Raw genomic sequence first — 27592 nt, forward strand, 5'->3', positions numbered from 1 at the left:
CTTAAAGTTCAACTAATCATACAAACCAACACAACAAGATGATGATTGACAATAAAATACTAATAAAGAATGTAGTGGGCCAGAAGTAGAACTAACTTACGAAACAACAAAATAGAAATTTAATATCGTTTTAGACTTATAAACAAAGGCTATTAAGTTTAGAGAAACAATGGAGAATATTTTTCAAACAAACTGTTAATCAATTTTACAGTAATACAAACAAAATAATGAGCTTCAAACTAAAATACAAAATTGGATCTACTTTCAATATTGTTGGAATAAAGTATGTTTGAATACGAACATGACATAATTCACAACTAATTTTTCCACAGTTTTGTTCTACTCTAAACCAATACCTTTTAAATATAAGTTATTTGAAATATTAAAGTTATCGTTAAAAAATAACTAACGTTAACAACCTCAAAATAAGAATTAGTTGGCGTAACGGTATTTGATACAATTAATCGAAAGTACAGAGCTTTGAATCGTTGAAACATTGTTTTTATTGTCAAATAAATCCATGTGGTTGCTTATAAATTTTAAGTAAAACAAATAACACGTTGTATGTCTAATTGTAAATAAACTAAAGTAGTGACATGAACAACTTTTAACTGACTTTTAAAAACAAACCGTCTACAAGATATTTGGCATTTATTAGACAGTATTAAACACCATAAAATACTTTAACTATTCTAATTACAATAGATATTGATAAACTAAACTACAATGCAAAACTGTTGTGTTACTTATAGAACAATACCAAGGTTGTCTACTATAAAACTTAACCATTTATATTAAAACACCAAGGTTATGTACTATAAAACGTTAAGCTTTACTTTTAGTTTAAACTTGTCTGTTAAAACAAATAATAAAACTCTGTTTAGTATCAGTTAGCTATGGGCTGTTAGTAGAATTGAGTACGAAACAGCGTTAACTCCCAATAACAAACGCTATTAGTTCAGGTTGAACAAAAGTTTAAATATTGTCAGTCAGAAGAAATCATAAAAATATTTATAAACATGAAAAGTGATACAATTAAATGTCGATAAGAGTGAAACATATATTTTAGTTAACCCTAGAGTTTTATTCACTTATAAATCAATAATTATCCTACGTTTAACGACCCTATAAGAATTTCAAAACATACAAAATACATTTTAAATATAAGTATATATAATTATATTCAGTCTTTACTTAACCTTGGGCAAGATTTAGAACTAAATTACGAAACAAAAAGCATAACATAACAACAAGCAAGACTTACACACAAACAATATCAATTAAAGAGAAACCGTAGATTCATTTAAAATAAACCTTGAAATAATTTTACTGTAACAACAACAATTTTTAATTAAAAATATAAAACTGGATCTTGTTAAGGTAAAATAAATCATGAGTAAAACATACTTTTCAATCCGGGAACAACTTTTAAACCAAAATTTATCCAAGTATAACTAATGTAGTGAGGAATTTAAAGTATAATTAGACTTACAAATAATCATTAGAATAAGTTCATAAGAAACCACATAAACATTTTTTTGCCACAAACTTTAAAAAATTCTACAGTAACATCAATGAAACATTAACTAAAATATGATCTAATTTTTTGATTGGAAATAAATAGATCATTTGTAAAAGACATTTTTGAACTAATTCCAGGTTTTGTTAAGCTCCATTGAGTTTTATACTGGTGATAAACAGAAGAAGTATGAATATTAAGATAGTAATTTAAGAAAAGATGGGAAACAAAACATAACATTTAGTTCTGTTTTAGTTATGGAAACATATATGAAGCTTTGAGGCATTGTTAAACCAAACAGCTTAGATTTTATAAGATTCAAAATGTAATACTTATTCTTAATGTTTTTCAACATTATTGACATATTTGCCAAAAGTACAACTTAGACAAGACCATTACGTAAGATAGCCAAAAAAAAACTAGGCTTTAAATGGAGTTATAAAAATTACTATAAACAATAACTAAACGAGACTTAGAATGATTTTTGAACTGGGCTAAAACTGTTTGATTGTAACAAAAACATAAGTTAAGCTAGCTATTGTTAATTTTTTTAATTTAGAGGCACATTTAATGTTTGGGTGTAGAAGACCTAATAAACTTTAAATGACGTGAAACTAAGACTAAAAATATCACAAAGCTTTTATATCGGAAGTATATTCGAACTGTAATTATTATCTTTAAGTTTAAGTTGAATAAATGTTGTTTAAAGAATAAAATTGAAAATAAACAAATAAATTAACGCAACAAGATGATAATTAATGATAAAATACTTAGAACTTATTTTTTTCAATCAGTATACTTTGAAAATGATAGGAGAATTTAAGATTTAATAGAAACCATAGTTTAAAGAAATTTTTAATTAATGTTACAGTAATACGAACAAATAAATGAACTACCAACTAAAAATACGAAATTAGATATAATTTTAATCTTGTTGAGAATAAGTATGTTTAATCACGAATAACACATAATTCTTAAAACTCTATTCTAAACCAATATTATTTTTAAATAAATTGCACCATTTGAAGTGATAGAACAACGTATTGACAAATTAGGGCAAATTTACGAACCAGAGTTGCCATAATACTATTGTTTCTATGCCAGTTGAACGCTGAACACTTATTAAACCTTGGTTTATTTAAAACTAAAACCTCTAGTAAATAATTTGTAAGGCAAGCAATTGGTTTAAACAAGTATGTTGCAAACAATTAAAAGTCAGATGCAGGGAACTCAATTGAATTTTATATTGGAAGTAAACTAATTTTTTAGTAAAATTAGATGTAGAGTGAGTAGTCTAAGTAGATTTGGTAATTTAAAGTAGGATTATTTGTAGAATGATTTAAGTTAAGAAGTAAAATTAAAGGAAAAAAAAAATCGTAAACATCTGCTTCACTTAAATTAAATATAAACACATGCAAAAATCAAAACAACCAAATAGTTCTAGCTCATTAATAAAAAACATAAGTTAGTGTAATAAATTACGAACAACAATGCAAAAACTAACAAAAAGCTAGAAGCTTTTTATCCATACATCTGGACACTTTAAACTAAAATATCTAAAAATTTTGAGAAAGTTAGCGTACTAAAAGAGACTTCAAGATGACGTAACATTAGTGGGTACTAAGACTAAGTAAAGCTCAACTAAAATACCTAAATTTAATGGACAAAAAAATATGTTTCGTTACTATAACAATGCATACAACTTTATGTGGACAAACTAAGACGTTTGTTATGAGAAATTTGAACTTAATTGGTAGTTAAGTGGAAACTTTTTTTAATAAGCCTTAACATTATTTTACAGTAACAACAGCAAAAAATGAAGTGTCTAACTTAATTAAAATTATTAATAATATTAAAGTATAATAACGAACTTGACTTCTAAACAAACTTTAGAATAAATTAAACCGTAAATAAATTCAAATAGATAAAACTATAATGGCACAACATAAATTCAGCTGAAAAAAAACTCTAAACAAAATCTTTAAATAAGCCTGTAAGTGGGATGTATATTTCATGTGTAATTATTACTTGAAAGAAACAGTTCAATCTTTTAGATTTATAGATAATTATATGTTGTTTATGACATAAAACTAGAAATAATCATATAAACCAGCACAGAATGGTTAAGTTAATTAAGTTAATGATTAAGTAATGTAATTTTGACATTAGTTTAATTTGAACGCAGGAATAAAGTATAAAAAGAGTTAATTGCCATATACATATGTATTATTTAATTGCACCTTATCCAATATTTATTATGATCTTATGATAACATTACATTTTCGATGTTCCTTACGTACTTCAGACAAAATACACTACTTACCTGAAAAAAATTCTACCAAAATTAACCTTTTAAAACGACTTAAAAGTTTAATAAAAAGTGAGAATAGTAGTAGTAAACTAATTAGAGAAAAAGTACTAAAAAGTAAATCTACAGTTTTCAGACATGTTTACCCTTGTGTTTACATAGATTAAATCAGTAGGAAAATATAAAATATTTAAATTAAATGTACACGCATTACAAACATACGAATTTGAGGATACTAAATGCTTATAAGCAAAAATATCATTTAGACAAGACAATTATGTATGATATGCTCATTCTTGTATACAAAAAACTTTGCTTAATCGTACTACAAAAACTATTTTAAAAATAATAAACAAGACCTCAAAAATAAAACAGTTACTTAATTGGCGTAACTGTGTTCGGTTTAATTAGATTTAAGCTGGTAAACAGTTTATCAATTCGCCATTTTTTAGTTTAGCTAAAGACAGTTTTATAGTGTTAATATATACACAGTTGTCACATATCTAGTTGAAAAAATTCTAATGATAATTATAATCATGACGACAAAAAATATTTATACATTTAATAGACCATTCGCGTCGAGTCAAGATTTTACTACTTTACATATTGAAATTGTTTAAAATTCAAGGTTTTTTCAAAATTTAACAACTTCCAGGCTTTTTTGGCAACCCTGAATGATCTAAATTTTACAATAAACATAAAAAGTAGTTATTAGTGTCAATAAAGTATTGTGTACTTTTCACTTTATAGATCACAATGAAATTTTTTGACAAGATATTAAGGAGAATAATCAATTAAATAATTTAAATTTCATTAACAAAGCAATGTTTCACCCGTTTAAACTAAATCAAACAAGCGATAAAATATTACTAATTGATTACCATGTACGCTTAAATACAAGAATTTTATTAAAAAAACACGTTATCTATTGCTTATTATGCATATGTAAGTGGTCCCTGCAAGCATAAACAACCAGTAAATAACAAACAAGACAACTACAACATACTAAAACACAAAAAAAAAAAGCATTAAGCAACTTGTGTAAATGAACTAATACTTTAGAATATACACAAATGTTGATCAACTGAATCTCGGAAGTGTGAAGTACAAGTAAACAAAGTTTGTTTGTTAGATCTAATTAAAGGATGAGTAAGAAGTTTTACATAAAACAAAACTAGTAAAGCTTGATGTTATTCATCTATTTGCTTAAAATATAACTTGCATGCATTTTACATAAGTAGCAACAACCTAATAAATTATAAAAAAAGAGACTACCTCATTATGCATATATATGCAGAAATGTAAAATAAATACTTATTGTCTACTATTTTTTTATACATATAAGTGTTAGTAATGTCTGTGTTAAATATCATACAAACTGCTTTACTTTGCCAATAAAATATTAAAATGACAGAAATATTATTTGAAACTTACTATGTATATACTTTATTAGTAGTAGGCAATAAAAAGTTTATACTAAATAAGACTTTTTAATGATGATCAGAATTAACTTAAATTTAAACTGAATTAGAGAACTAAAAACTGAGAATACAATCAATCAGATAAATTATTTTCTAAAACACAAATACAAACACATAGCTTGTTAAAATATGATCAAACTCGACTAGTTCAAGAGACATCATGAAAAAATTTTTAAACAAACTGTTAAAACTTTAAGCGTCTAAATAAAAGGTGTCTTAAATGAAGAAAAGTGAGTGATATATAAACAAAAGAGTAAAAATACAATACTACCTATAAAACATAAGACCTATACGATTTTACTTAAAGTTTTAACTTTGTAAATCATGTTACCAGTTGACTGAAGGCTACAACATATATATTCAAAAATATATATGATAATTATTATTATAAAATATATATTAATTTTTGAATAGATTAAATGCTTAGAAATACATATGCTTTGATGTTCGATGATGGTCGAAGTTGACTGAAATTACCGTACATTGGATATAGTTCTATTTTATTTGAGAGAAATATAAAACAAGTTATAAGTTAAATATACTTTTTACTTAGCTGAGAGAGTATCACTTAAAATATGCTTAATTTAATAACAGTAAAAGCTTATATGTTCTACTTTAAGGACAAAACTTTTAGGTAAAACATTTTCGTCCACTTCTAAACCAATACTTGTCTAATGAAAACGACTTCAAGCCAAATTTTACAAGCAAAAAAAAAGAATTGTAATTAAACTACGGTAACATGAACATATTTTAACTTTTAAATTTAAAATAGTCGTAGAAATAAGAACACCAGTTAAGTATAAACTAAAAAATCTTAGCTTAGCAGATTACAATTTAAATATAAGTTCACTTTGTGCATGTTTATTGTAATGTATAATGAATGTTAGCACAACTGTGTTTGTATAGCTCATTAGTAAGAGCAATCTATTCAACAAATTGGTTAGTACTTAGGTCGGAGAGCAAGTGTAATCCTGAAACTAACGTTATTGTAAAATTAAGTAAGTATTTTTACCAATAGGATGTAGCTTAAGTTTAAGGCTTTTACTTACTTTAAACGGGTTGTGTGAACGGACTAATACTTTAGAAAGAAGAATATACACAAAGGTTGATCAACGGAATCTCGGAAGTGTAAAGAACAAGAAGTTATTTACTTTAAAAGATAGTTTATAAATACAACTTGCATGTATTTTACATAAGTAGCACAAACCTAATAAATTATTCAAAAAAAAGAGACTACCTCATTATGACGCAACAATATGGTAAAGAAAAAAAAAATAAAATTTAAGGGTTTAATGTAGAAAAATAGCAGAAAAGGAAAAGTTCGTATAATGGATGCAAATGATTTTTTAAATTCCCTAACTTTATGTGGACAAATTAAGAAGAAAATGTTTAATGTATAAGTAGCATAAATTAAAAACAAGTGGCTCATGAGTATTTTAAATCTGTTATCTTTCATACAACTTGATAGTTTAATAAGTCTGTTATATGTTTTCGTTAAGTGAAAATTAAATTCAGTCATGTACTAGTCATGACTTTAAGGTACTAGCACATTTTCTCGTACATCCAAGTCATAACTAAAATAGGTGCCGACCAGCAGAGTAACCGGGCCTAAAGGACAAGAATTAAAAAAAAACTAAGGGCAGGCCGGGAGATGACAGGTGCGAAGCACCGTGTCATCGACCGGCCGTAGCCCTTAGTTTTTTTTTAATTCTTGTCCGCTACCTAAAACTTACCAATCAAACTCATCAATGTAAAACCACTCAGTCAATAATTAAGAAACTATCAACCGATATTACCGTCAGGCCTTTAATGGTTAAACACTAATAAGTTAGATCATATAAGCTCAAGGTTGTTTAAAAGATAACAGATAAAGACCGTACAAATATAACGCAAAAACGTACATTTGTTTGGCAGTTACGCTACTCACGGTCCATTTGACAGAAAAAGGTGGCCTCCAAGAAAAAAGGCCGCGAAGAAAAAGAGAGAAGGAAAAAGTGAAAATTTTTTCGCCGGCGGAGCCGGCGAAATGCCTCAAAAAATTATTTTAAATAATCTACATCAAAAATTTCCCACCCATTTTTCACATTAGGGGAATCCCCAATTTGAAAAAAATGGGTGACAGGGCTTTAAAAATTAGTGCGTACCTTACGCCGATGCGTACTTCTTAAAAATTACCTTCACTCGTAACTGGGAATGTAAATTAAAACAATTAGTGCGTACCTTACGCGGATGCGTACTTTTTAAAAATTATCTTTATTTGTAACAGGAAATGTGTATTTAAAAATTTAGTGCGTACCTTACGCCGATGCGTACCTTATGCGCTTAATATGGTTTAGATTGAAATGAAATTGGTTCAGCCATCAACCTCGTTAGTCACCTATTGTTTTACATATACACAGAAAACAGTTCATAGATCTAAGTGATGTACTTCTTAATGACAGAAAATAAACCAAATAAAATGATTACTATCAAATACAGGTTCTTTAAATGTTTACATGGACAAATCTATTTATATGATTGAACTGTGTTCTAAATACATTCAAACAATAGCCGCTTAACTTGCTTGTGTAAATTAACTTTACTTGGTAATCTTTTCAAAACAGTATAAAATTTAATTACTCAAAAATAAGTATGCACTTGAGATTTTGATTTAGATATTCTTGTCAAAAATTGTATTTAAATTGTCACACGCTGTTTATAGCTTTATTTAAATTCAATTTTATACTGTTCCTACTACAAGATATCATACTATTGTATTTTTCATAATAACTTGACTATTTAAAAAACAATTATCTCTTTACCTATTAAAAACATATGCTTTTTATGCACTGTTACTAGAACTACTCACTAGTGTATTTTATTAACTTTATATTTTTACTAATAGACTTGAAATTAGACTGTCTAGTGCATTAATCATTGAACTCAGACAGCTTATTAAGTTTACATATAAACTAAAGGTGTTTACTATTTTGAATTCATCAATACATTGTTACAAACTAAAACAATCAAACCATACTACTCTATGTGACTGATTTTCCTGTTGTTCATTTCAAAATTTGTTTCAAAACTACCTGCATCTTAAATACTCTGCAGGTAATTTAAAACTTTTATACTATTCCCAAAATTTAGTCTTAACACAAGTACATTGAGTTTTTAACCATATTTAATGTTGTTTCATTAGCATTAAACCTTTTAATCTTCTAACAAATGATCTACCTTTGACACATACATAGAAAACAGTACAGCAAGTTTTTGATAAAAGCTTGTTAGTGCACTTATATGAACAAAAGAAATTGTTGATAGATAAAAGACTAGAAAGAAGTTAGTGATAGAAGAACAGAAAAATTTTAAACAAAAGTAAACTTCATACACATATGCACTAACAACCTTTAAATTTTGCTTGCTGTGAACTGCTTTGTAAGTATATATGAATGCAAACTTAAAATTTGGAACATTTTTCCATTTCCTTTTACTAAAAAACCTATTCCTGATATGGTTTAATTGGTTTCTTTTGTAAACAATTCAATAAAACAGTTAGCTTTTGAAACTTATAGAGAAGTACTACAATTTTGTTTTAAAATCGCTATTGCTACTTATCTTACATGCACATTTTAAAATGTACTTCTTATTGCAATTGATTAATCTAAAAATTTGTAAACTACATTAATACAATCTGAGTTTAAATTCTATGCTGTAAATAAACTTCTACACTTAGCTTGCTGTCTATATGGGCTTCATTCATGAATAAAATACATATGTATACAATCTTATAAAATTAAACACAAGTGTTGCTACTTGTTAATGATCTTATTCACATTTGAGTCTAATTTAAGTTTACTGTTAAGGTAGCCTATTAATTTTAGGAGAATGAAGCCCAAGTACAATGATATGTTTATGATATTTAACATTTGGTCGTTATAAACCAAGGTTACCAATCTTTGAATAGAAAATGCTTGTCTGAATTATTTGTGTAAAATTTACAAAAAAAAAGTGATAAAATATAAAAGCTTAACAAGTTTAAAGTTATTCAGGCCTGAGTACTCAAAGATTTACAATGCTAACAAAGGGTCTCAATTAACAAACAAAAATTTAATGACAACAAAGGGTTTAAAGTTTACTTATTTTTACTACTGATACCTAACTAGTCTGATTGGTAACCCTGGCGAAAACAATTTGTTAATTCTAGAAGTATTTTATCTAATACATCAAACTAACCTCAACAACTGCTACTGTAGTAGGTACTCCCCATCCAATTGGAACCATGTTCAAAATCCATTTATAAAACTTAACATGAAGGAAAAAATCAAAGTTACAACTTATAAAGATACAACCTTTGAAACAAACTGAGAAGTTTTAAAATTTTGAAAAGGCTTAGAGAACTTTTTTTTTGCTCAGCTTACTTTACAATGATGTTTCAATCTTAACTTTTGGCAAAAATTATACAGATTGCAAGAGATGCTAGTTTTTAAAGCCTCTTGGTTTCATTCTAGCATCATGTAAGTGCATTCAGACTAATTGACTCTCTGAGCATGTCATGCTAGTTTGTAGTAAAAATTTTAGACTAAAGATTGATTTTGTGACTAAGATTGTTTCATTCATATGCTTAATGAAAATTAAGAATATAAAATTAAGAGCTTTGTCAAAGGTTTTGCAAAAGATAAATAAAGTTTAATATCAACAAATACTTCAAAGACTGTTGATTCTTAACTAGATCAACACACTTCTTAAACTTAATCAGAAAGTATAAAGAAATTAATGTTTTAGAAGATAAAATGTAAAACCATCAATTATAAGATTTGTATTAAACAATATTGACAGTTAATAGATGAAGTACTTTGTTTAGTGTGCTCAAACTGCACATTGAAAGAAAGAAAGAAAAATTAAGTCCAGAGCCTAGAGCTCCTTCTTCTACAACTACTTTTAGCAAATGAGTTTGCCCAGGCAAAAATTTTTTTTACAAAATGCTATCTTGTTGTGATGTCACATTAAAATGTAAGATTTTCCAGAATTCTTAAAAAACTACAAATCGAAACACTATCTGAGCATAGCAGAGCGATTTTTGACTTTTTCGAACACAAAGTATAATTTATTTGACGTAGTGCTAAACATTACTTTTTTTTATCATTTGTAAAAGGTAAAATTACTTGTTTACATTGTTTAAACCTTATTTTAGTTTGACGATTCTTTTATTTATTCTTTTTATAGTTTTTTTTTTCTTAAGTTTTTGTTTTTTTACTGTATAAGTGATGCTTGGTTAAACATATTAGTTAAAATTGAAGTTAAAAAAATCTTAATGCTCATGTAAACTACAATCGACAACATTTAAATAGTATATAAAACAAGTATTAAACTCTAAATTACACAAAACTGCTTTTAATTTATTTTAAAATTGTTTATCACTTAATAATTTGTTAAAGATGAATTATGTGTATTTTAGAAACCTTAATACATCAGTTTAAAGCACTACATTTAAAGCTTTGGAAACTCATTTTAGTTATAATTTAGTTTAAAACGTTTTGCCATGTTTGCCAAAACTACAGAGTTTTTGTAGTCATTGATATACATCAACTTGTTCAACTTTAAATTTGAAGCAAATAGATAGAAAACCATATTGTGTATAGAGATAGTATAAGCCTAACATAGACACTGTAATAATAACATTTATGAATGACTGAAAAAAAACTTGGCTTTTTTTGATTATAGCAAAAAAATCCATATGTCACAGCATAAAAAAAAACAGTTTAATAATCTTTGATTCACTGTTTGTTCACTGTTTTGAACCTTACATGTTAAATAAAAGCTGATCATGCCACTTCAATGTTTAATGTTTTTTTTACTATGAAATATAAAGAAATCCTTACTTAAATAATACCTTCATTGTATTAAGATGTTTTAATTATTTTCAAATAAACAAGCAATAGGTAAGATGTCAAGTGTATTCACTGACTTGATTTCTTTTTTGTCTTAAGTACTAATTTATTACACTAGCATTAAATGTAATACTGTTTTTTTTTAATTTACTAAATAAATAATGACACATAAATCATTGATAAGTTCCTGAAACAACTTAAACTAATGATCTCAACATACAAGTTTGTTTTTTTACATTTGAAAACAGTATAGTCTTAAGTTAAAAATATATTGTTACAATGAAAATATGATCAACTGTTGTTATAATTGAACAATGAGTTTCAAGCAGTTTTAAGCCACAAGGAAGATGGTAGCAAAACTGATCAGTTTAAATTTTCCTCAAGTAAGTTAAATGTTTTATTTAACTAATACATTAATAATTACTAAACAAGTATTTTCAATAGACTGCTGTAAAATATTCTCATGTAGCTAGAACAAGTTATATCTTAAAAGATTCTCTACAAGTATTATTATTCTATATAAAGTAAACTATTTTAAAGTTTTGCAGTTATTGTTGTAATATAAAAAATAAAAATTTAAATAAGAAACATATAGTTTTTTAAATATATTTTAAATTTTTTCATTAATGATATAGGATTAGTCTCTTATTTTTGTTAACACTAGTTAGGAAAAATGTTTTTTTGTTTAAAAATAGATCTGCTTTTAATTAGTTTAAAAGGTAATTCAAATTTTTTAAGTTAGTTTTAAGCTAGAGCAGGTAGAATAACAAGTGATGATCTCAAAACTCACTTGCTTGATCTTTGGAAAACGTTTATCGTTGCAGAGGGGGGAGTGAGATTTTATGTTTTCTACCATAGAAAAATAAAATAAAACCTGTTTGAACACAGTTTGGAGTATTTTTAATTTCCATATATCTATTTCTTGTTAATAAAGCAGACTATCAAGTAATTGTGATCGAGTCTTTATTGTTCTATTGCAAACTGTTCTAAAAAAGTCATTGCATGTACTGCAAGCGGTGCGATTTCAAATTGAATGTTTTATGGGTTGGGAATCAAAAACGTTGGGAGCCACTGCTTTAAAGTGTGTTTGCAATAACTAATTTGATAATGAAAGTAATTTTGATAAAAACTGTGGAAACAGGTCAAAATTGCACGATGAAAATGTTACACCATGGGTCAATTTTGCACGAGTTACAATTTTGCACGGAGGCTCATTTTTGCACGAGAGTAAAAATAAATGTCTCCTCGTCCAAATTTGACAGCTACTCATAAATTGTATCAGTATTTGCGTTTGTTAAGTTACTTGTAGATTTATTTCTGAATCTATGGGAAAACACTGAGATTAAATAAAATATAGTTTTTAAAATTTAAGATATAACAACTGATGAGTTTTTAAGTTTTACTTTACTTGAAATCTTTCAAATATGTGTAAACTCATAAAATAATTCTGTAAATCAAACTGTAAATTCTGATCTGTTAAATTAAATATCTAAAGTTAAGATTATTTTAGTATATTAAATATAACTTAAAATTCTTTTTTCAAAGTTTGCTTAAAGTATAAATTAAGGCCATAGGGGAGTAAAAACACTTTTTTTACAAAAATTAACTTTTGCTTTTATATGATAGCTTTAAGTAAAAACTACTTTTTATAGAATTAAAAACTATCATTTAACTTTTGTGATATTTTATTTTTTGTAAAAATTTTCCGATACAAACGTATGGACCGCAAATTTTTTCGGGTCAATCTTCTCGAAAATTTTAATAAACACTAAAATTCTATCTCCTTATTTATTTTTCAAGCAATCTTCTTCAAATTTTCAGGAAATTTTCCTTATATTAAGAAAAAAAAACGATACTATGAATTAAAAAATTCAAAAAGATAAAACTTTATAAAAAAAAAAAGTCCTCTTTTTCAATAAAAAATTATTTTCATTAAAATTTGTTTTTTTAATTCCATAGTAAAGATTTTTTTTGTAACTTTATAAAGATTAGACTGTGAAAGTTTGAAAAAGATTTCTTAAAAAATTTAGGAGAAGATAGATTTTAAATAAAATAATCTTTTTTTGCTGTTTAAGTTTTCCATTACCATAGGAAACCTACTATGCGGCAAGACTTTGACTGGTCATATCTCGAAAAATTATTTGAATTTTTTATTACGATGAAAGCATCTTGAAGCTTAGAATAAAGTTTTTAAAATAAGAATAAAAAACATGGCTAACCCCCTCTATGGCTTTAACTTAAATTAAATAAAAAACTAATTAGCGCCATGAACATTATCTTGATAATTAAACAGATAAAACAACAAAACTTTAACTCATAGTTAGTAACAACTAATTTATTATAACCATTTTATTTTGTAGTAAAATCGTTCACACTTTTCATTTAGTTCTTAAGAGTTTTTATTTATTTAAAACACAATGCAAAATACATAAAAATATTTTTTTCAATAACGAAAGTATTTATTATTTCATAATCTCACAAAAGTGTACTGACTATAAAAAAATTGTTAATAGCTCGTATATAAAAATGCTAATTGGCTAAAACTAATCTGGTGTAAAAAGACTTATGCATGCAAGTTTTGGGAAGAATTAAAAACCTCCTTCAAAATTTTAAAGCAAATCACTGGTTGATTTGATTAACAAAAGTTTCACAGCACTAATTATTTTTTAAATGTTTAAAAAACACATTGTTAAGTTAAACTGAAACTTTTTCTAAAATAAACCTTAAAACGATGTTAAAAATCTAAGAATTGTTAAGCTTATTATTAAATATTAGAAAAAAATGTTAAAAACTCATAACTAAATTTAACTTTTAGTATTAGTCTTCTGATTTCTTTGCAAGCTTTTTTTTTTAAACCGAAAATATTAAACAAAAAATTTTTGAAACAGCTATAAAAACACCTGTTAATTTTTAACTACCACAAAGTTTATCCAACTAAACCATTCACTTTTCTATGACGTCACATCAGTTTCCTATCAACACGTCATCACTAACGACTATATCAGGTTGAACTTGTTTACCTAAAAATAAAAGTAATATAATCTTGTAAAACACCTTTTTATTTAATATAAAGTTTCTAATGTGCAAAAATATTCATTTGTATAACAACTGGCTTTTTCGTTTATCTAAAGTTTCTTAAAGAAAAAATACAAACTTATAAAACAGTTGTTTTTTCTTATGTGAAGTTTCCTATATGTAAAATAGTTTATATAAAAAATTTTAATGTATTTTTGTTTAATTCATTTAAGAAACAGTAGATTCGAATTTTATATGTATAGCTTACCTTATTGTAAAACTATTGAGTTTTTGTTCATACAACTATTTAATTTGTTGCTTACCTGATTGTATTTCATCCAACAGTCTTCTGCAAGCGACACCAGCAGCTGAAACGAATATCAATGAGGCTCCTCCCACAGATAACCAATTTGTTTCATCTTTCAATATGAAGATCTGTTTAAAATATAATAAATAATGTAAAATTATATAAGTGAGGCACCCCACAGATAACCAATTTGTTTCATCTTTCAATATGAATATCTGTTTAAAGTAAAATAAATAAGATGTAACAATATTAGTGAGGCACCTTTAACAGATAACCAACAGGTCTCATCATTTAATATAAAAATCTATGAAATTTTTAGGAAAAAAATTTATTTGTATTTATATATAAAGTTTTAAAGTGAAAACCAATTTGTTTCGTTCTTTAAGATGGTAAGATGTCAAAGTAACAACAAGTAATATATAATATAACAAAATTTATGCACTCACAACTAATAACCAATTTGTCTCTACATTCAAGATAAATATCTTTTTTAAATAATTGAATATACATAAATGGATCTAAGTAAACATTTTGTAATTATTAACCCATTTGTTTCGTCTTCAAATATGTAAAGATCTGATAAGTTAATATATATTCTGTTATACATATAATTTAATCCTTTTTAATTGGGACCCTATGCCTATGGACTCACTTACTTTCATATAAACTAGGATTTAAATTAACTTTAATTTCTGAAGAAATTTGTATGTATAAATTTATATATCAGTGAGAACATTTGATTGAAGTATGGTCAGTTGTTATTACAAGAAAAAAATGTTTAATCTAGTATTTTTATATATCGACGAACAGAAGCTTACTTATTAAAGGTGTACTTAATAAACTTATTTCTACAAATAATGATTTATAAGTTTGATGATTTTAAATAATAGACATAACTTTTCAAAAACCGATAGATTATAAATATTTGATGTTTTATATGATGTGTTGAAAATTTTATGTTTCATAATATAGGTTAATAAACAGAATCTAAGTCTATTACGAATATATTAATGAAAGGTATTTCGTACACCAGGTCTCGCATAAATTACAGTGAGCGTTTTTTTGTGGTTTAATAAATGATCTATATAACAAATTGTTATCCTTATACTTCTTTAGCTTTTTGAAAATGGTACAAAATTAAGATAAGTAAACCACATAAACAATAAAAATTGTCGGCTTTACTGAAGGCTAAATGGTTACATTACCGATTTTTATATTTAAAACAGTAGAAAAAAAAAAAAGTATACTTGTTTCTTTTATTAATATGTGTTATTTTTTTATTATTATGAGACAAATATTTTTAAGTAGAAATTTATTATTAATTCAATATTAGAGTAATGCTGTAGGTTTCAATATAGTTATATTTCAAAAGGCAAACCTTAATCGAATCTAACTTATCTAGAGAAGAAAAACGCAATGTAATATTTGTTGTTATAATTTCAGTTGATATTTATTGAAAAAAAAATCATTATAATAAAAAAATTAGAACTATATACTCGTTAGCAAAATGTTATTCGTTTGAATAAAGAAATGTCGTATTAAACAAACTGTTAGATACATAATCAAATTTGCTTAAAAACACGTTTAAATTATATTTTGGCTCATAAAATTGATTAATGTTTCGATTTTTTTAGTACATGCAGAAAAAAATTGTTTTTAAAATCTTACAAAAGGTTTAAAAAAATAAAAACAAAAATATTTCTTTTTTATATTTGTGATGTATACAAGCCCTAATGATTTTAAAATATTATAATTAATTTTTTTTGAGAAAGTTTATTTATACTCAGAAAAGATTTTTTTTTAATTAAGAAAATTTAAAATAAGCTAAAACTGGAAAAGTATATCGGATGATTAAGCTAGTAATAGAAAAAAATTGTAGATAAAATAAATGTGTTTTAAGATAATGTAGTTCTTAATACATTTAAGTTTAACACTTTATTACTTGTTTATTAAAAATGTATTATTTAAAATAAAGTATATATTTTTATATACGAGTTTAGAAAAACAGTCGTACAAAAATACTCACGTTTTGTATTTCATAATTTTTTTAAATTTGGAAGTCAATAAAAAACAATTTTTCTTTTAGTTACGTAGAAAAGTTATGCGTAACTTATTTTAACGTTAAAGTTTACAAAAACGAAAAAATTTACTACTCTAAGATAGTTATAAACTAAAACTAAAACTTTCAGTTGTCTACACAATTCTAATTTTTATGTACCTTAAAATAACTATTCTTATTAAATTTTATATGCTAATTTTATCTTTAATACAAGGAGCACACTGTTTCTAACAAGCAATTATTTCTAAACCAAACAATTTTACCCCGATCGTTTCTAACCCTATCACTTCTAACCAAGTTTTAAATTACTCAATCGTTTCTACCCGACCAGTTCATACCAGATCATAACTTACTTAATCACTTCTAACCCCATCATTTCTAACCAAATAATTTCTAACCCGATCACTTCCAATCCGATCATTTCTAACCCGTTTCGTTTAAATGCGATCTAGCTCGATCATTTCTAAACCGATAACTTCTAACCCTAACATATCGAACTCGATAATTTCTAAATCGATAATATGTAACTCAGTCAGTAAAAGTTCGTTGTTTTTTTTTTAGATTTTTATAGTCAATATTTTATTTAAAAACAAAGAAAACTATACAAAGTCTTTTAGATTGTTTTTATTTTAACCTTCTTATTTATATCAGACTGGTTAAATAAAACTTCATTTTGATTATATAAGAATAACTAAAATAGATATCTACTAAACTAAGATGAGATTTAAGACACTCTTTTATCTTAAAAGTTTTAACGATTAACTTTTTTTGTTTTTTAAAGTAACTTTTTTACAGAACTAAGTAGCTAAATGATACAGCTAAAATAGTTTTTTTTTTTTGTTAAAACCTATTCGGTTGATTCTACGGTGCTGCCCATAGAAAAGTCAGAGATTTTGGCTTTTTTTAGTCTGCGCAGCGTATCTAAAAATATAAATATTTTTCTTTACTAATTTCCTTTTCAACAATTTTTTTTTCAATTTTCTTTTTTACAATTTAATCTAGCCAGCTTTGAACATTATGATTTAAACAATTTAAAGTTGGTTAAAAAAGACTTTATAAAAAAGTTGTCTCAATTATTTTACTTAAAAAACAAAAATAAAAGATTCAGAGGTCTTTCGTTTTGTTGAAACATTTTCAATTCCTTTGACAAACATTTGCTTTGAGAGACACATTTCGGTTAGTACTTGTAAAACAAGTCTTTTATTTTGGTAAGATTATTGTATACAATACAATATTTAAATTACATTATTACTATAGCATTAGGTTTATCTTAAAACTAATTTACTTTGTGTATAAGAACTTTTTCCAACTTAATCAACAAAATCTATTATTTACACTAAAAATTACTGAAATCTCGTTTAGAAAACTTATTATAAAAACTTGTTGATTTGTGTAGTACTTGTCTTTTAAACAATACTTAGCTCTAGTATTAACCTTTAACTGTAATAAGTATGTTGAATGTTTATACAGACATTAAGGTTTAGCTTATATTTACAGATTATATCAAGACATATCAAGAATCTAATGAAACTATTAAAAGTAAAAATCTTTATTGGACTGTTAGTTAACTAATAACATTAATATACTTTATAAAAATGCAGTTTTCATCTGTAAACCAGACCAGCTGTAGTCATTAAAATTTATGCAAATTTGTATGCAATAAAATCGAATGATAATGACAAGTATATTTTTTTGGTTTTTTTATTTTTTTTTTCTTAACTTACAAATACTTGAAACTAAACATATCCATCGTTTCTGGGCAGAATACTCAACCAAGCATAACACCAAAAATAAAGGTGTATCAGGAAATAATCTGACAAACCAGTTTTCAGTAGCATACTCAAACTAGTATTATGAAAACTGATATAAAAAGTTGTTTAGCAACACATTTAATCATCAAATATTTTCGATCTATCAAACTCATCAAAGTTTCCATTTGAGCGCAGTTTTTTAATAATTAAAGATTCCTTAATTTTTTAGAGCTAAATTTTGTCTCTGTTAGTAAAATGCTTTCAAGTAGTGATTTAAATATTGATTCAGAACTGCAAGTATTTAATGCATTTCATAGCTGGTTGTGTCATGACATAACTGAACGTAAGAAGTATGCAAAAGAACTTTTGTCTAAGGTTGGTCTTCCGCTTCTATCAGTTCCTGCATTAAAACAAATTTTAGACAGAGTATCAACAAAATATCATAAATGTGGTGACATTATTGAAGCTGTTTTAGTCAAAAAACAACAATTAGACATAAGCACTTGCGATATCACAACCAGGTACTGCAACCAAAGTAATTTCAACATATTAGCTTGTAGAGGTGAAAACTATTACCTAGAGAAACATCTTACAAAGCACTAAACAAGCTCGAATAAGGACAAACTATATTGAAAATGCCGTGTATTTCCAATAAGCACAAACTGTACAACAGGAGTCACCACACCTGACACCCAAAAGTTACATGAGCTGCCTTATTTGACGCAAAAAAGTTACGAGCAACAAGCGCCGGTTTAAACCCGATAAACTCCAATCAAAATCCGTATTTACAACTACGACTCTGTTTGTGATGAGCAACCACCAAACTGTATTTACGAAGAATGTGACTGATTTGTTAAAGAAACTTCTTAAATAAAGCTGATGAAATTTTTTTGTTAAATGTTTTAAGCGTTGTTGTCAGATTTTAATCAGAATAAAGCCAAATGTATTTAAAACACGTTTCAACTTTTTGTAATCTAGCAACTTTACTTAACACTACTTGTTATTTTTCTAACTGATGTTTTTGTCAAATTGCTGTATATGGTTTGTAGCACAGTTGTCAGGCTGGATATCAAGGTTTTTTACAGATGATGGAAAACTTAAGTTTTTGAATTTAAACTTTTACTAGTGATGCTAATACTATCAATAAAATTATCAGTGTTTTAATTATTACGTCACTATACTTAAAACTTCGATGTTTTCAAAATTTTGTAGAGTAAAAGTGGACTGGACAGAAAAACTTTGATTTTTGTATTTATTTAAAAAATTGCATGAAAAATGGGTGAATTTTACATTTAGAATGATAAATCAAAATAACTGTTTTATAAGCACTGAAGTTAAAGTTTCGAGCAAGTTTTAAAAATTAGTATGTAATCGAAAATTTAGATAAAAAGTTATGGGCGAAACAAATACAAAACATTGTAAAAAATATATCAAGTATATGCAATATGAACTGTAAGTACTAATCAAAAACTAATAGAATGTGTTTGAAAGATGTGAAAAAGTGACAGTTTACATAAATTCAACAGTTAAACTAAATTTTAAAGTTACTCAGCTGATGCAAGTAATTTAATTCAGCTTTGAAACAAAAACAAAGTAAATCTAAGGGCTAGAAAAGTCTTAAAATGGTATGTTTGAACTTGCTTTAAACAAGAAACTAATTCTAGGGGTTTTAAAAACACAAAGTAAAAACTTACAGTATTTTAGACATGGAATTTGAACAGGCGACGATACAGCGAACAACCAAGATTAATTCAAGGAAACATAAAACAACAACGTCACTCTGAATTAGTTCCATATAATTGTTGAGCTTGATTTAGAGCATGATAGCCGGATTATTTACTACAAATATGTATAACTTGTAGTCAACATCCAGCAAATAATACTAAAAACCACGGTACAAAAAAACGAAACGTTTTTTGAAAATTTCTTCCAGGTTTTTTAAGAACTTTTGCTCTTTTTTAGTACAAAAAAAATAAGCTGAAAAGTTGTTTTAATTAGTAAAACAACGTACTATTACGAAAATTAAAATATATTTTTTGAATGATATACAATTTTTTCTATATGAATCGTATTTAATAGAATTTTGAATACTTAACATAAAAAAAATCTTATTTCTTTTTAAAATTTCAGATTTTTACAGGTTTTTAATGATTTTAGTTCAAAATTCTAGGTTTTTTGAGAGTTTTTTAACCCAAATTGTCTAGTTCCAAGTTTTCAAGTCTTTTTGCAACCCTGTTTATATACTACTTTGGTACTTTATAAAGATTTTTGCTTATTATACAACTGTGGTAATTACCTGTACTAGTAACTAACGAAGTTACTTTACAGAAATTAAACTACTAAAAAACTTTAGAAAGAAAATAAATGAATCGATGGTTTATCACAGAGAAGCTGGACTGAATAAGTCATAAAGACTTTAAATAGGAAGTTTATTTGAACTGTGTTAGTTACTTGAAGGTAAAATAAGTATTGTTTGAGACTTAAAGTTGAACTAATCATACAAACCAACACAACAAGATGATGATTGACAATAAAATACTAATAAAGAATGTAGTGGGCTAGAAGTAGAACTAACTTACGAAACAACAAAATAGAAATTTAATATCGTTTTAGACTTATAAACAAAGGCTATTAAGTTTAGAGAAACAATGGAGAATATTTTTTAAACAAACTGTTAATCAATTTTACAGTAATACAAACAAAATAATGAGCTTCAAACTAAAATACAAAATCGGATCTACTTTCAATACTGTTGGAATAAAGTATGTTTGAATACGAACATGACATAATTCACAACTAATTTTTCCACAGTTTTGTTCTACTCTAAACCAATACCTTTAAAAAATAAGTTATTTGAAATATTAAAGTTATTGTTAAAAAATAACTAACGTTAACAACCTCAAAATAAGAATTAGTTGGCGTAACGGTATTTGATACAATTAATCGAAAGTACAGAGCTTTGAATCGTTGAAACATTGTTTTTATTGTCAAATAAATTGACCATGTGGTTGCTTATAAATTTTAAGTAAAACAAATAACACGTTGTATGTCTAATTGTAAATAAACTAAAATAGTGACATGAACAACTTTTAACTGACTTATAAAAACAAACCGTCTACAAGATATTTGGCATTTATTAGACAGTATTAAACACCATAAAATACTTTAACTATTTTAATTACAATAGATATTGAAAAACTAAACTACAATGCAAAACTGTTGTGTTACTTATAGAACAATACCAAGGTTGTCTACTATAAAACTTAACCGTTCATATTAAAACACCAAGGATATGTACTATAAAACATTAAGCTTTACTTTTAGTTTAAACTTGTCTGTTAAAACAAATAATAAAACTATGTTTAGTATTTAGTTTGCTATGGGCTGTTAGTAGATTAAGTACGAAACAGCATTAACTCTCAATAACAAACACTATTGGTTCAGGTTGAACAAAAGTTTAAATATTGTCAGTCATAAGAAATCATAAAAATATCTAAAAACATGAAAAGTGATACAATTTAATGTCGATAAGAGTGAAACATATTTTAGTTAACCCTAGAGTTTTATTCACTTATAAATAAATAATTATCCTACCTTTAACGACCCTATAAGAATTTCTAAGCATACAAAATACATTTTAAATATAAGTATGTATAATTATATTCAGTCTTTACTTAACCTTGGGCAAGATTTAGAACTAAATTACGAAACAAAAAGCATAACATAACAACAAACAAGACTTATACACAAACAATATCAATTAAAGAGAAACCGTAGATTCATTTAAAATAAACCTTGAAATAATTTTACTGAAACAACAACAATTTTTAATTAAAAATATAAAACTGGATCTTGAAAAGGTAAAATAAATCATGAGTAAAACATACTTTTCAATGCGGGAACAACTTTTAAACCAAAATTTATCGAAGTATATTTAATTTAGTAAGGAATTTAAAGTATAATTAGACTTACAAATAATCATTAGAATAAGTTCATAAGAAACCATAGAAACATTTTTTTGCCACAAACTTGAAAAAATTCTACAGTAATATCAGTGAAACATTAACTAAAATATGATCTAATTTTTTGATTGGAAATAAATAAATTATTTGTAAAAGACATTTTTGAACTAGTTCCAGGTTTTGTTAAGCTCCATTGAGTTTTATACTGGTGATAAAGAGAAGAAGTATGAATGTTAAGATAGTAGTTTAAGAAAAGATGGGAAACAAAACATAACATTTAGTTAACTGTTTTAGTTATGGAAACATATATGAAGCTTTGAGTCATTGTTAAACCAAACAGTTTAGATTTTATAAGAATCAAAATGTAATACTTATTCTTAATGTTTTTCAACATTATTGACATATTTGCCAAAAGTACAACTTAGACAAGACCATTACGTAAGATAGCCAAAAAAAAACTAGGCTTTAAATGGAGTTATCAAAATTTCTACAAACAATAACTAAACCAGACTTAAAATGATTTTTGAACTGGGCTAAAATAGTTTGATTGTAACAAAAGCATAAGTTAAGCTAGCTTTTGTTAATTTTTTTAGTTTAGAGGCACATTTAATGTTTGGTTGTAGAAGACCTAATAAACTTTAAATGACGTGAAACTAAGACTAAAAATATCACATAGCTTTTATATCGGAAGTATATTCGAACTGTAATTATTATCTTTAAGTTTAAGATAGATAAATGTTGTTTAAAGAATAAAATTGAAAATAATTAAATAAACCAGCGCAACAAGATGACAATTAGTAATAAAATACTTAGAACTTATTTTTTCCAATCAGTATACTTTGAAAATGATAGGAGAATATAAGGTTTAAGAGAAACCATAGTTTAAAGAAATTTTTAATTAATGTTACAGTAATACGAACAAAAAATTGAACTACCAACTAAAAATACGAAATTAGATATAATTTTAATCTCGTTGAGAATAAGTATGTTTAATCACGAATAACACATAATTCTTAAAGCTCTATTCTAAACCAATATTTTCTTTAAAATAAATTGCACCATTTGAAATGATAGAACAACGTATTGACAAATTAGGGCAAATTTACGAACCAGAGTTGTCATAATACTATTGTTTCTATGCCAGTTGAACGCTGAACACTTATTAAACCTTGGTTTATTTAAAACTAAAACCTCTAGTAAATAATTTGTAAGGCAAGCAATTGGTTTAAACAAGTATGTTGCAAACAATTAAAAGCCAGATGCAGGGAACTCAATTGAATTTTATATTGGAAATAAACTAATTTTTTAGTAAAATTAGATGTAGAGTAAATAGTCTAAGTAGATTTGGCAATTTAAAGTAGGATTATTTCTAAAATGAGTTACGTTAAGAAGTAAAATTAAAGAAAAAAAAATCGTAAACATCTGCTTCACTTAAATTAAATATAAACACATGCATAGATTTCTAGAGATCTAACGTTTAGATGTAAATAAAATTACCCTTTTCACCTTATTTATCTTATTGAGAAATGCATCCAAAATCAAACCAACTAAATAGTTCTAGCTCATTAATAAAAAACATAAGTTAGTGTAATAAATTACGAACAACAATGCAAAAATTAAGAAAAAGCTAGAAGCTCCTTATCCATACATCTGGACACTTTAAACGATATGTTACTAAAATTTTGAGAAAGTTAGCGTACTAAAAGAGACTACAAGATGACGTAACATTAGTGGGTACTAAGACTAAGTAAAGTTCAACTAAAATACCTAAATTTAATGGACAAAAAAAATATGTTTCGTTACTATAACAATGCATACAACTTTATGTGGACAAACTAAGACGTTTGTTATGAGAAATTTGAACTTAGTTGGTAGTAAAGTGGAAATTATTTGCGCATAAAAGAACGTGCTTAATTACATGTACTTAAAATAACTAAACTTCTTTCAAACATTATTAACTAAAAAGAACCCGTGGAAACTTGTTTTAGTAAGCCTTAAAATTATTTTACAGTAACAACAGCAAAACAATGAAGTGTCTAACTTAATTAAAATTATTAATAATATTAAAGTATAATAACGAACTTGACTTATAAACAAACTTTAGAATAAATTAAACCGTAAATAAATTCAAATAGATAAAACCATAAAAATTTGGCTTAAATGGCACAACATAAATTACAGCTGAAAAAAAAACTCTAAACATAATCTTTAAATAAGCCTGTAAGTGGGATGTATATTTAAACTGTAATTATTACTTGAAAGAAACAATTTAATCTTTTAGATTTATAGATAATTATATGTTGTTTATGACATAAAACTAGAAATAATCATATAAACCAGCACAAAATGGTAATAATTAATGATTAATTAATTAGAATTTATTGTAATTTTGACATTAGTTTAATTTAAACGCAGGAATAAAGTATAAAAAGAGTTAATTGCCATATACATATGTATTATTTATTTGCACCTTATCAAATATTTATTATGATGTTATGATTACATTACCTTATCTATATTCCTTACGTACTTAAGACAGAATACACTAACTACCTTAAAAAAAATCCACCAAAGATTACCTTTTAAAACGACTTAAAAGTTTAATAAAAAGTGAGAATAATAGTAGTAAACTAATTAGAGAAGTAGTACTAAAAAGTAAATTTACAGTTTTGAGACATGTTTACCCTTGTGTTTACATAGATTAAATCAGTAGGAAAATATAAAATATTTAAATTAAATGTACACGCATTACAAACATACGAATTTGAGGATACTAAATGCTTATAAGCAAAAATATCATTTAGACAAGTATGTATGATAAAGTAATGCTCATTCTCGTATACAAAAAACTTTGCTTAATCGTACTACAAAAACTATTTAAAAAAATAATAAACAAGACCTCGAAAATAAAACAGTTACTTAATTGGCGTAACTGTGTTCGGTTAAAAAAAAATTAAAGCTGGTAACCAGTTTATCAATTCGCCATTTTTTAGTTTAGCTAAAGACAGTTTTATAGTGTTAATATATACAAGGTTGCACATATCTAGTAGAAAAAATTTACGGATTTTTGAATTTAATTCAAAAATACATATATTCAAAAAATGGCAACTTTACTTTAAATAGACAATTTATCTCATTGAATTTCGAGTGAAATAAATATTTTTTTAAAGCAATACTTTAAAATACAATTAAAGCTACTTTAAATGTGTTTAAAATAAAAAAACAATGATGACAAATAATATATATATACACATTTGATAGATTATTCGCGTCCAATCAAGATTTTACTACTTAACATGTAAAAGTTGCTTAAAATTCAAGGTTATTTCAAAGTTTCACAAGCTCCAGGTTTTTTGGCAACCCTGAATGATATAAATATTACAATAAACATAAAAAGTAGTCATTAGTATCAATAAAGTATTGTGTACTTTTTATTTAATTGATCACAATAAAAGTTTTTGACTAAATAATAAGGAGAATAATCAGTTTAATATTTCAATTTAAATTTTATTACTAAAACAATTTTTACTCGTTTCAACTAAATCAAACGAGACCAGGCAATAAAATATTACTAGTTGGTTACCATATATGCTTAAATAGAAGAATTTTATTAAAAAAACATGTTATTCATTATTTATTATGCATATGTTAGTAATGCCTGCATTATATGATACGTATATACTTCGCTAATAAAGTACAAAACATTTTAAAACTAAACAATATCTGATATTTACTATGTGTCCATAACTTGTGGTAATATAAAATTCTAATTTATAATAAATGAGACCTCCCAAAATGATGACGTAATAATCATGAATAAATATAAATACCGAAATTTATGAAAAAGACATTAGATTAGTTTGTTAGATTTTAAAAAATGGCCACGTTTTCTGAGTACAAATTAAGGTGTAAATATAGAATTTTATGAAGGGGAGCAAAATAACTATATGGAAAAGTTTAGCTCACTGTCTATTCAAGTAACAATTAAAATTGTCCAACGATGCATTATGCTTGATAAAAATAACGACTACAGTGAACAACTTAAATATTTTGTGGCTAAGATACCGGTTGCAAAAATCTAGAAAAAAAAAGAGTAACTTGTACGGGTTTTATCTCTTTTAAACAACGTCAGAGTGAAATTAGTCCATTAAATCAACAGTCTTTACTTAACTTTGTTCTACATATAACAACAAAACTAAAATATAGTTACGAACTAGACCTATATGTAATCAATAGAATTACTTTATAAGAAACCATAGAATTTTTTAAACAGCCATTAGAAAAAAAAACAATAAAACATTATTTAATTTATGACAATGAATCCAATTTCAACTTTGTTGAACTTTTGTAAAACAAATCATTAGTTAACAATATGTTTTAATTTATCCCAGAGCTTTGTTAATTTTTAAACCAATGCTTATCTAACGAAAAACGTCCACATAAAGTTTCTAATTATAGTAAATTATCTTGCCATGAATGCTGACGTTTTATTACTTTTAACGGAACATTTACTTAATTCTATTTCATATTAGTGATAAGCAGAAGACTTATCAATAGTCTAGAAGCTAATAAACGGTTGACGATAAAAACATATTTAGTTAATATTATAAAATTTTTGAGGCACTGTTTGAGTAATGAACTTATATTTTTACTAAAAATATAATGCATAACATTTAGTTGAATAAATATATAGTTTTCAGTTAGTAAGATTTAACATATATATTAACGGATAGATGTAATAAAATTAAAATATCATTAGGCAGAATTACATAAGGCCTAGAAGTGTACCTTACTTAAAATGCGTACTTTACAGTTACATAGATAAATAAAAATGTCTTCATTATTTTTAAATATAAAGATGCCAAACAAGCACAACAATCACAATTTTTTTATTAATAAACTTTTAAATATAAAACAACCAATTCATCATCAAAAATAAAACTAAGAATACTTATACAAACCGTGAAACTAGACTGAAAAACTCTCAAAGCTTTATACAATGCTGGAAGTATACTCGAACTGTAATGTAAAAGTTTAATAAAAAATAATTGAAATATTAAGAAATAAGGTTGAAAATAGTTATACAAACCAGCGCAACAATGATGAAATGCTAAAAGCTGATTGTAGTTTGAAAATTATTTTTTTTTTGAAAATACTAAGAAAATCTACACACATCAAAGTTTTTATTTAAGAAATACTTTATATTCAAACTGAAGCAGTCTCAAAAAAAATAAACAAAGTTTATGTAGAAAAACAAAAAGATTGAAAAGTGAACTTGAGAATCAATTGATCAATTTGATAGCTAAACTAAACTTTTGAC

The sequence above is a fragment of the Thalia democratica genome, chromosome 7 (genome assembly GCF_965202585.1).
Source record: "Thalia democratica chromosome 7, ktThaDemo2.hap1.1, whole genome shotgun sequence".
In the NCBI taxonomy this organism is placed as follows: domain Eukaryota; kingdom Metazoa; phylum Chordata; class Thaliacea; order Salpida; family Salpidae; genus Thalia; species Thalia democratica.